The 10,675-nt window shown below is 33.8% G+C and overlaps 1 long non-coding RNA gene across 1 annotated transcript; it reads right to left on the reverse strand.

Annotated features, from left to right (window-relative positions):
* Nucleotides 1-1,727: 1,727 nt before the first annotated feature.
* LOC129920292 (uncharacterized) lies at nt 1,728-4,165 on the reverse strand. The gene is made up of 3 exons (XR_008773221.1): nt 3,985-4,165; nt 2,168-2,584; nt 1,728-2,116 (listed from the first exon to the last, which is right to left on the reverse strand). It is a non-coding gene; the product is annotated as an uncharacterized LOC129920292 (long non-coding RNA).
* Between the last annotated feature and the right edge of the window lie 6,510 nt (nt 4,166-10,675).

The following is a 10,675-nucleotide window of genomic DNA, read 5'->3' on the forward strand; positions in this document are numbered from 1 at the left end:
TACGAAAGTACGTACCCTTCTGGGTATCTCTGTGGAGGAAGAAAAGTATATTTTATTTTTAATTGTATGATCTACAAAATTCTGCAAACAATACTTTTTAAGAGCATTCACTGTCTTGACGTTCTAGATTGAACTTTTTCTTGTCGAAAGAAAATATTTTGCGCCAATGATTTGTCCATTGAATGTGATTCAAAGCGAATTTTTTGCGGCCTTCAATATTATCGGATTACAACATTAACGCTTTATTTTGATGCATTTCGAATCAAACCACTGCAGAAACTATTTTTTGTCTCGTTAAGTTATTAGTGGAGTCAAATTAGATTTATACCTCGGAATCCAGGGAAAGTCGATGAATCTGTAAAACAAGTATAGGGCTGCATTATTAAAAGGTCAAATATTAAAGTTACAAAAAAAATGTCACCGCTCTCGATTACAACAATTTTTAAGGACCGTTTACTGTAATTCCGTATGAAAGCGTTCAATCGGAATTGCTGTCTCATTTTAGATTTTGCTCAAACTTTGTAGGGATGTTTTCTAGGACTGTAAAGAAGCAAATTCATGATGATTTAATTTTAAGTTGCGTGGTTTCCCCTCTACCCGCATTGGAAGTCATTTTCATGTTACAATAATTTTGCGTCTATTGAAGATATCTTTTTGTTTGAAACGGCATTTTAAAGCTTAAGAAGAGTATTTTTTGAAAAAATATTAAAAAATTACGTATTAATTATCCCTGAATTAAAAAAAATTTTTGAAAAACTGGTTATTTTTCTGATTTTAATTGGCTCCAGAACCTTGGCTATTATATGTAGGAGAATTGATAAGATTTGAAAGCTTTTTGTATTTTTAATCAATTTTTGAAATCATTTTTATGTGGAGTTAGCAGGTGCGAGTTAGCAGGTTTACACTAGAGGCCGACGAAATATTAAATATAGATATTTTTCGGCAAAATAAATCTTAAATCAACTCAATATCTTCAATAGACGCAAAACTATAGTAGGTATCATGAAAATGACGTTTTGCAAAGTTCAAATGCGGGTAGCGGGGAAACCACGCAACTTAAAATTAAATTATCATGGATTTGCTTCCTTACAGCCCTAGAGAACATCACTACAAAGTTTGAGCAAAATCTTATGAGACAGCCATTCCGATTGAACGCTTTCATACGGAATAACAGTAAACTGTACTTAAAAATTGTTGTAATCGAGAGCAGTGAAATCTTTTTTTTTAACTTTCTTATTTGACCTTTTAATAATGCAGCCCTATAGGTACTAGTTTTACAGATTCATCGACTTTCCTTGGATTCCGAGCTTTTACCAATTTTATGCTTAATTTGACTCGAAAAGTTACCATATTTTGCGTTAATCTGTTAAAAAACATTCCACAATTTTTTACGATAGTAGTTCATAACTTCAGTTCTCTGTCAAAAATGGAACCAAAGTACTGCATTTGTTTCGTTCGAAAATTTTTTAGACCTTATAATAGATCTTTCGAAAATGACTTATGTAGCAAACGGCAGGGCACTTGGATATTCGTTCTCTAGATTTCTGCTAGCTTTTCTCCACCATAAATACACCATCAATTCATAGCCCATTCGTTTTGGTTTAAGTCGCATTTTCATTCCCAGCGCCTCATTGGTATTTTTCCTGTACCTATTCTTGGACCTGGTGGTTTGTTTTCGGAGAGATAAAAGATGGCTCGGTTGCAAAAGCTCTTAGTGTTGCCAAGCGAGCTACCTGTTACTGTTAAACTCCCGTTTATTATAGGTACAATCTTAACCAAATTTTTTCAAACAGTTTAGTATTATTACAAGCTCTAATTTCTACTAGTCAGAGCGGAAAATATTGGTTGAGAATTTGTTCAAATAAATCAACAAAAACATCACCTTTTGCTCTTCAAGGATGTATCATACAAAGAGAGTTCATCACTCTAACTCTAATGAATATCAACGCTCTTGTCCTCACTTCTTCAGACAATAATTGTCGTCACACTATCACGTCAGTGACTGAAGTTCGCAATCGTTTTCACAACAGATAATAGAAAAGTTGTATGTTCAGCATTTTCGCACGACTTCGCAGTCTACACCAAAGGGTACGAATTTGCATGTATTTACCCATAACTATATAGGTACTTATATTATTTTCATACACAAGTCAAAGATACAACAAACCTTTGGTTTTCCTTCTGACTAGACTTGCAGAAAGGAGGAGGTGTCCTGTCCGTGTCCATCCATCTATCCATATGTCACGCTATTCATCCAACTCGACATATCCGACAAGCATGGTGTATGTGCATGCGCATGCGCGACTATGAGCTCGAATAGTATTGACGTATTTTTTGCATACAATTACCTCCTGATGGCCGGGCCATCACAAAGCACAGCAAAAAATTAGCTAAGGCCCAATATATCACGAACCAGCCATATATGCCGGACGCAACGGAAGGAAGATCTACAAAGATATGGGTGCATCATCGGTGGCCAGTGGAAGTGGCGTTAACTAGTATTTAATTGTATACTTTGTTTTCGAATCGTTGCTCGCTGTAGTCCGGTCAAAATAGACATTTAACCTAGAAATATTTCGCAGAGCTGAAAATTGATACAGAGAATTATTGAAACATCGATTAAAGTTAAATTTCAAAAGTACCCAAAAATCTTTAATGTAGGTACATAAATGTTATTCAAGGTTGAATGTCTATAGTGTTGGTTTTCCATATAACTTTAAAACGGGGGAAACTATACAGGGTGATTCAGGAGTAATGTGCCAAAAAGCTAGAGCGTGTAGGTTGGGTTGAGACAAGAAAAAAATCGTCCGGAAGTTGGGGGGTCTATTCCCCTTCGTTTAGTCGGGAGGGGCAGTTTAAAAATAAAATGCACGACTGGGGTCGCACGTACTTGCTCTTGCAGCTAAAAGCACTTTTATGTTAGTCTACTTGTAGATTTTAAAAGCTGGATCTAAATTTTAAAAAAATTGATATTGGGGAAGAGCCGACATTTAGGGCAAAATTATGTTAAATGAAAAAATTTTTTTTTGTTATTTGACTTTTTTGAGAAAAAATAAAAATGCAGTTTTATTGCCACTGCTTTAAATACTACGTATACAAAGTTTAATCAAAATCTTTAGAGCCGTTTTCGAGAAATTCGTAATATCGTATTTTTTTGTATGGGAGGTATACGTTCTAAATGAGATATAAAAAAACAAAAAAAAACCAACTTTCAGAATTCCATAAAAATCATCTGTACCAAATTTGAAGAAAATCCATCCACCCGTTTAGGCTGTGGAAATGTGTACAGATGGACGCACAACCGCACAGACGCACAGACGCACAGACGTACAGACGCACGGACGGAATTGCGAGACCCACTTTTTTGGAATTCTCCATCATCGTAATGTTGGTTTTGATTAAAACCTCAATTTTTTTTTTCGACACGAAACCAATACTTGCCCTATAGAGCAAGTAAAAAATTGACTTTATTTAAAAAAAAAAAACACTATTGAAAATTAACGCTTATAACTACAATAACGTGTTATACCTTTTTGTAAAGCCAAAACCAAGTCTTTTACAAATTTTTTAAATTAAGCCATTTTATTTAATAGTTTTTGAAAAATTAATTTTCAATTTTGAAAAAAAAAATCGAAAAAAAATTTCAAACTAATTTTTTTTTCAAAATTGTATGTAATTAAGTACGGATTTTTAAAAATTCGACGCTCTAATTTGTTTTTAAACAAAAACAGAAAACTGGATCCAAAAATATCTTGTCATTTTTGAGAAATTGACAAAAAACCAAAACTACTTTTTTCTGAAAGACCTCTTTATTTTTTGTTTTTACGTGGCTGGGCTTGTTGATAAATTAATTTATGAAACATTAACCATTCGCCCATTGTTTTTTAAACAATCAGATTTATAAGAGGATACAACAAAGTGACACAGTATGAGATGTACCCTGAGTTGATCAACTTTTTCCATTGATAACACCTGAAAACTTACCTGAGAATTTTTGTTACTATGTCTGGGGTGCCCGCCGCCCATGGATTCTTGCTAAAAAAAATTATTTTCGATATTCGACAAATTTTAAGATGGCGATATCTTCTTTAAATGATTGCTTGTAGAAATAAAATGCACGACTGGGTCGCACGAACTTGCTCTTGGAGTTAAAGTTGCTTAAATGTTTAAGACTTTTTATATAGAAATCTGGAAAAAAAAAATAAAATTGGTTTTAAAAAAAAATAAAATAAAATCTGAAATTAAATTGCCCTCCAAAACAAGTATGCAGTTTTGATTAATATATTAAGGTGCATTTTTAGAAAAAAAAATTTCAAAATCGTTAGAGCCGTTTTTTAAAAAAACAATTTTGTATAAATAATTTTTTGGAAAAAAAGTTTTAAAATAAAATTGTAATGCCATTTTGTAGAAATCACTAATCAACATCTAAAAACAAAATTTCAAAAAAATTCAATGTCCCGTTTTCGAAAATTTGATTTTTCAAAAAAAAAATTTCAAAATTTTTTTAAAAATCCAAAAATTATTTTTTTGGAAATTTTATTTATGGTTTATATTTAAATTATATAAATGCTTCTTGACAAAAAGTTTCGTTGAAATCGAATTAGAAATTTCGGAGATATTCGAATTTGAAAAAAACGGTTCTATGGCAGGTACCGTTAATAATGATTTTCAAAAAAAAAATTTTTTCATTGAAATATAGACCTTAGCTTAAAACTAACATTTGAATTTTTTAAACAAAATCGTTGGAGCCGTTTTTGAGATATTTCAATTTTACTAAAATCGGTATATGACAAGTACCGTTATTTTTGGTCCAAAAAAATTAATTCCAAAAACCCCTCTGGAGAGTCGCCAAATAACGCTACATACCAAGTTTGACATTAATCGGTCCAACCGTTTAGGCTGTAGCTCCTTATACAGACAGACAGACTGACAGACAGACAGACAGACAGACAGACGGACTTCCGGGACCCACTTTTTTGGCATTGCCTACCATCGTAATGTCATGGAAAAATGTTATCTCAACTTTTTTTTTTGTACGAATGCATAACTTGATATATAGTACCTATATCGCAAGTAAAAAGTGGCAACTTTTTTTTAGGGAATTACAAGACCTACAAGGCTAAAAGTCCTAAACATACTTTTTTTACAGTTTTAAAGTTATACGTACATATATATGAAAAAACAAAATTTTCGATATTTAACCTTGAATAACTTTTCATGCACACATGGGATTTTTGGGGACTTTTAAAATTTAATTTAATCGATGTTTCAATGTTCTGTACCAATTTTCAGTTATATATGAATTATTTCTGGATTTGCACATTTTTATGTCATTTTGTCTGGACTATGTACTGATTTATGTGTTCACACCAATGGCGGCGGCGGCAGTAAATAGCCACGGCGAGAGTCTAGTGCCGCACGACTTCAAAGTGACCACGCACTTGCCATCCATCCATACCGATTAGAATGCACGGCAACGGCAAGCGATGATAACACTGCGAAGAATCTTAACCGAAGAGATGAAAATGCATGTCATTTGGGTGCTCTTAGGTGCACCATCAAGCTAAGTGGCCCTACTAGAAGTCTCATACTTCACACACTTACCAGTTACCAAACCACCTTCCGCATCACCGAAGAGCAGAAAGCGAAAGTGCAGATGTGCATGTGGTGAGAGATAAAGACTCCCCGCCGGATAGTATCAGCTCCAATGACAGGCAATTAAGCGACTGAGTTGGTACCGCTTGTGGTCGTGGTCCATAGCGTCGTCGTCGATCGTGGCAAGTCTGTTGGGTGGACGGAATGATATGTGGTTATGCGTGAATGATGGTGATGTGCGATAGGCGCTGGCCATACCGATAGAGTGGAGGTGTAGTGTGATTCGAAATACATTTTTGACGTTTTATCTCAAGTGTCGATCGTGTTTCTGGTTAAATCCCGATTTCTTTCACTTTTAATTTATCTTTTGTTTTTATTGAAGCACCTTGTCTAAATATCATGTACGAAGTGCTCGGACATTTGACCTTCTTGTAGAAACACTTCGTTACTGAACTACTTTTAATTTTAAAATGGTCAGGGTCATAATCACTCATCATTGCTTTAAAGATGTCCATTAATGTGTTTGCGCTGTACGAATCAATGACAATTTATATTGAAACTATTAATTTGGATCAAGCAGAATGCAAACGGCTTGAACCTGAAGTCTGAAGCTGTTGTCTATGCGGATGATCAATGATCTTCATATCATCTCTTATGTTGATTGCGAAAGCGCATAGCGCATTCCAAACTGCTCTGCTCTCGAATTGCTATGCGCCTTCTTTAATTGATTCTGTAGTCAACAGCAATTTGTTGTGTCGCCAATAATTGATATCAATTATTTGTGACGCATATTTTGAGAATAAAAAAACAAAAGGAATACCCCACTACATACTGACTGAAAGAAAGAAAGATTGAAATGAAAGCACGCACGGACGCACTCAATATACAAGCAGACTGCAGAATGAGTCAGTTTAAGTGTATCTACTTACTACCAACTACTCAGTATTGCCCCATTGCTTATGGGCAATGGGGCAAGTTCGACTTTTATTTCGTCGCAGACACTTGGCCAAACAATGGAGAAAAAACCATCAGTTACAGAGTTTATTGTGATGCATGCCGCCTTTAAGACCATCTGGAGGCGGAGGGTATACCTATCTTCTATAACTCGAATGGGAAGAAACGTTTTTCCTAAAGTGGCTTATTACAACTTAATATTGGGATCGGACTGGACACCTTTAGGTGAAGTTGTTGACCAATTCACTTCCAAATATGGCGAATAATTTGTGTGGCATGAAACTTTTGCTTTTAAAATTAAATAACAAATGGAATTTTGTTGTGACAATTCAAGTGGTGATACTATAAACATGGTTTTTATATGAAAATTCAAGGTAACGATGATAGGTACAAGTTAAAACAAAAATAAGGCAGAAAGCTAAGCCACATGCCTTAACATTTAAATGAAAGCGTTAAATTCACTTCCTAACTAACAATAATCCCAAGTTAAACAGCTAAAATCAATCCCTATAAACTAAAATACATAAAACCACCATTCATTCTACTTACAAAGGCAGTATGTGTTTTTTTTATTCGTCCAATCAGTCTGGTTTGAGATCGAAGCACAGCTGTACTTACGTTTTAATTGAGGTGGTGGAAAACATAAGGTAAGCTGTATATGATGACAGAGTGACTATTCTTCTCCTCTTAAATTTTGTGAAGGCTTATGATACAGTCAATACCAAGATACTTTGCGAAAAGCTTAAACATAATTTTAATTTTTCTTCGCCATCAACAGATTCAATTCGTTCTTATCTGACTGTGAGATTTCAAGCAGTTCATGCTAATGATTCAATGTCTTCTTTTCATAGTGATGTCTTCTTTTACATAGTGATGTTCTTCGAGGTTCAATTTTGGGCCCTTTGATATTTACAATCTATATTTCAAAGATATTAATTCTTTATCGCTTAGGTCATCTATACACATACGCAATGTTTACGGTTTACGAAGATATGACCATATCTCACATTTTTCAAAATCCTTGTTGGTTTTTATGACACCCATAAACCTTATATCATTTGACTTGATTTGACTTGACGGGAACCCAGCAGAGTTTGACATTAGTTTTACAAATTCCAATGTAACGGGTGTGACATAGTTACTTCATTTTTTGTTGCTGGTTTTCGTACTATTCACTTAATAAGGTATTTAATAGCTTCAACATCGAATGTATTTACATAGTTGATGATGTATTTTTGAAATTACATTTTGTTAACCTGTCTTTTAATGTCACAAACTCTTAAGATAAGATGAAACGAGTTTGCCATTAGAAAATCGATTCAGTTTGCTTCGGTGACTTTGAATAAAAAGTCGTTGATTACTATATCACAACAAAAACATTAATGTTAAAAAAGGAGCCAAGTTCTCCTATGTTGAAATTATGCTGGCACAAAAAGTACTGAGATGTAAAAGTGTACCAAGTTCTAAAGTTTGGGTTCAAATTCGTATCAATAAAATTTTGATTGTTCTCTTGACAATTTTTCTTTTAATTACCGATTTTTAAAGTTATTTCAAAAATTGCCAAGTAAACAATCAAAATTTTATTGATACGAATTTGAACCCAAACTTTAGAACTTGGTACACTTTTACATCTCAGTACTTTTTGTGCCAGCATAATTTCAACATAGGAGAACTTGGCTCCTTTTTTAACAGTAATGTTTTTGTTGTGATTTCACTACTTTTTGCAAGGTATGGCTGTAGAATTGAAAATCTCTAGGTATATTTGATGAAAATTCAGTGAAAATGGGCGGTTGCCACGCCCCCTGGCTGAAACTCTCAAACTTTAAATTTTTTCCTTTGTATAAACTACCATCTCTACCATTCTACCAAATTTCAAGATTCTACGATAATCAGAAGTGCTCTTTTATATTTAATGAAAATTCAGCGGAAATGGGCGGTTGCCACGCCCCCTGGCTGAAATTCTCAAATTTTAACCATCTCTACCATTCTACCAAATTTCAAGATTCTACGATAATCAGAAGTGCTCTTTTATAATTAATGAAAATTCAGCGGAAATGGGCGGTTGCCACGCCCCCTGGCTGAAATTCCCAAATTTTAAATTTTTTCCTTTGTATAAACTACCATCTCTACCATTCTACCAAATTTCAAGATTCTACGATAATCAGAAGTGCTCTATTATATTTAATGAAAATTCAGCGGAAATGGGCGGATGCCACGCCCCCTGGCTGAAATTCTTAAATTTTAAATTTTTTCCTTTGTATAAACTATTATCTCTACCATTCTACCAAATTTCAAGATTCTACGATAATCAGAAGTGCTCTATAATATTTGATGATAATTCTGCGGAAATGGGCGGATGCCACGCCCCCTGAATTGAAAATCTCAAATTTTCGATTTTTCCCTTTGTATACACCACAAGCCCTATCACCGTGTAAAATTTCAAGTTTCTACGTTAACGGGAAGTTCTCCATAATTTTGATGATCTGTCAGTGAGTGTCAGTGAGTCAGTCAGTCAGTCAGTCAGTCAGTTACGGTTTTTGCGATTTTTGAAGCCCTATATCTCAGAAACTACTCATCGTAAAAGGCTGAAATTTTGTGAGGAGTATGGTTTTGACAAGCTCAATAAATGTAGCGAGTTTGAAATTTTTAGCATCTTTGGTTTGGAAGTTAGAGGGGGGTCGAAAATGGCCTGAGTTGTTTCCTGTAAATAAGGGTGTAGTGCCAAAGTTGCTAGAGAACTTGGCTGGGCACTACCGTGCCCCTTGATCAATATGAAAGAAAATTGTATTACGTTTCCAGGTAGCATATATTTTAAGGGAACTAATAATAAACTGTTTTTATTTTTGTGTGGGACATATTCTTGTAACGGGTGTGACATTGTATAAAAAAAAAACATATTTATAAAATATCGTCAGCACAAAGCCAAAACGGCGAATTTGAATTTTTGGACATTTTCAATTTAATACGTTATTTAAGTTGTGATCGGTCCCTTTATCTGTTTCATCAAGATAATTGAGTCGAGAATTTTTTGAGAAAATTATTTAAATTATGGATAAAAATGAGCGTCCGTCGCCGGCAATACGCAATACAGTTTAATCTAGGGTTTTTAAAATAATGTTTGCTTGGAAAACTTTTAGTGTTAATTTTTGCCATACATTACTCTTGTGAGTATTTTAAATTTTTAAATTGAGGAACATACCAAATTAAACTTCCATAAATGAAATTATTAAAGTAAATAGTACCTATAAGCATTTAAATAAGGACTATCATTTAATTTATTATACGTTCACTTTCAGGACAAAGTCATTCCACTGTGGTAAATTAATTTTTCCTAAAGCCTGGCACGCAGATCGAGCTAAATTTAAGCTCCCATATACATTAAAAACAAAAATTATCCGAGCTAAAATGTATCCCTTATCCCATACAAACATTTTGAATTATTTCAAAAGCATTAATAAAATCAAAAAATTTGTGTTTCCAAGAATTTACTTATTTTTTCTTGCTCTATAGGCAAATGTTGGTTTCGTGTAAAAAAATTCGAGGTCTTAATCAAAACCAACATTACGATGATAAAAAAAAGGAGGTTTCGTCGGTGTGTCCATCTGAACAAGAAGCTGCAGCCTAAACGGGAGGATGTTTTTTTCGTAATTTCCAAGGTTGTTTTTTAATATCTCTTTTAGAAAGTGTACATCCCATACAAAATGTTTGAGTAGTTAGTTGCAATTTTCTTGAAAACGGCTCTAACGATTTTGATTGAATTTGCTACACGCTATGCTGTCAGTAATACTTGTTCTCAAAAAGAAAAAAATACAGATAATGGAAACACATTATGGTATTTACTTTTTTTTACCGACTTCCAAAAAGGAGGAGGTATTCAATTCGTCTGTATTTTTTTTTTTTTTTTTTTTTTATGTTTGTTACCGCATAACTTTAGACTGAGTAAACGAATTTTGATAATTATTTTTGTATTGGATAGCTGGTGGCTGCAGTGTGGTCCCATTTCAATTTCGTTCACTTTTTGCCATAGGAACTATTTTAAAAACCATAAACCCCAGTTTTGATCCATGGAAGTCGGTTTTGTTTTTTGATAAAAAAGATTATTTAAATCGCTGATGTCGGCACTTCA

The sequence above is a fragment of the Episyrphus balteatus genome, chromosome 4 (genome assembly GCF_945859705.1).
Source record: "Episyrphus balteatus chromosome 4, idEpiBalt1.1, whole genome shotgun sequence".
Lineage (NCBI taxonomy): Eukaryota > Metazoa > Arthropoda > Insecta > Diptera > Syrphidae > Episyrphus > Episyrphus balteatus.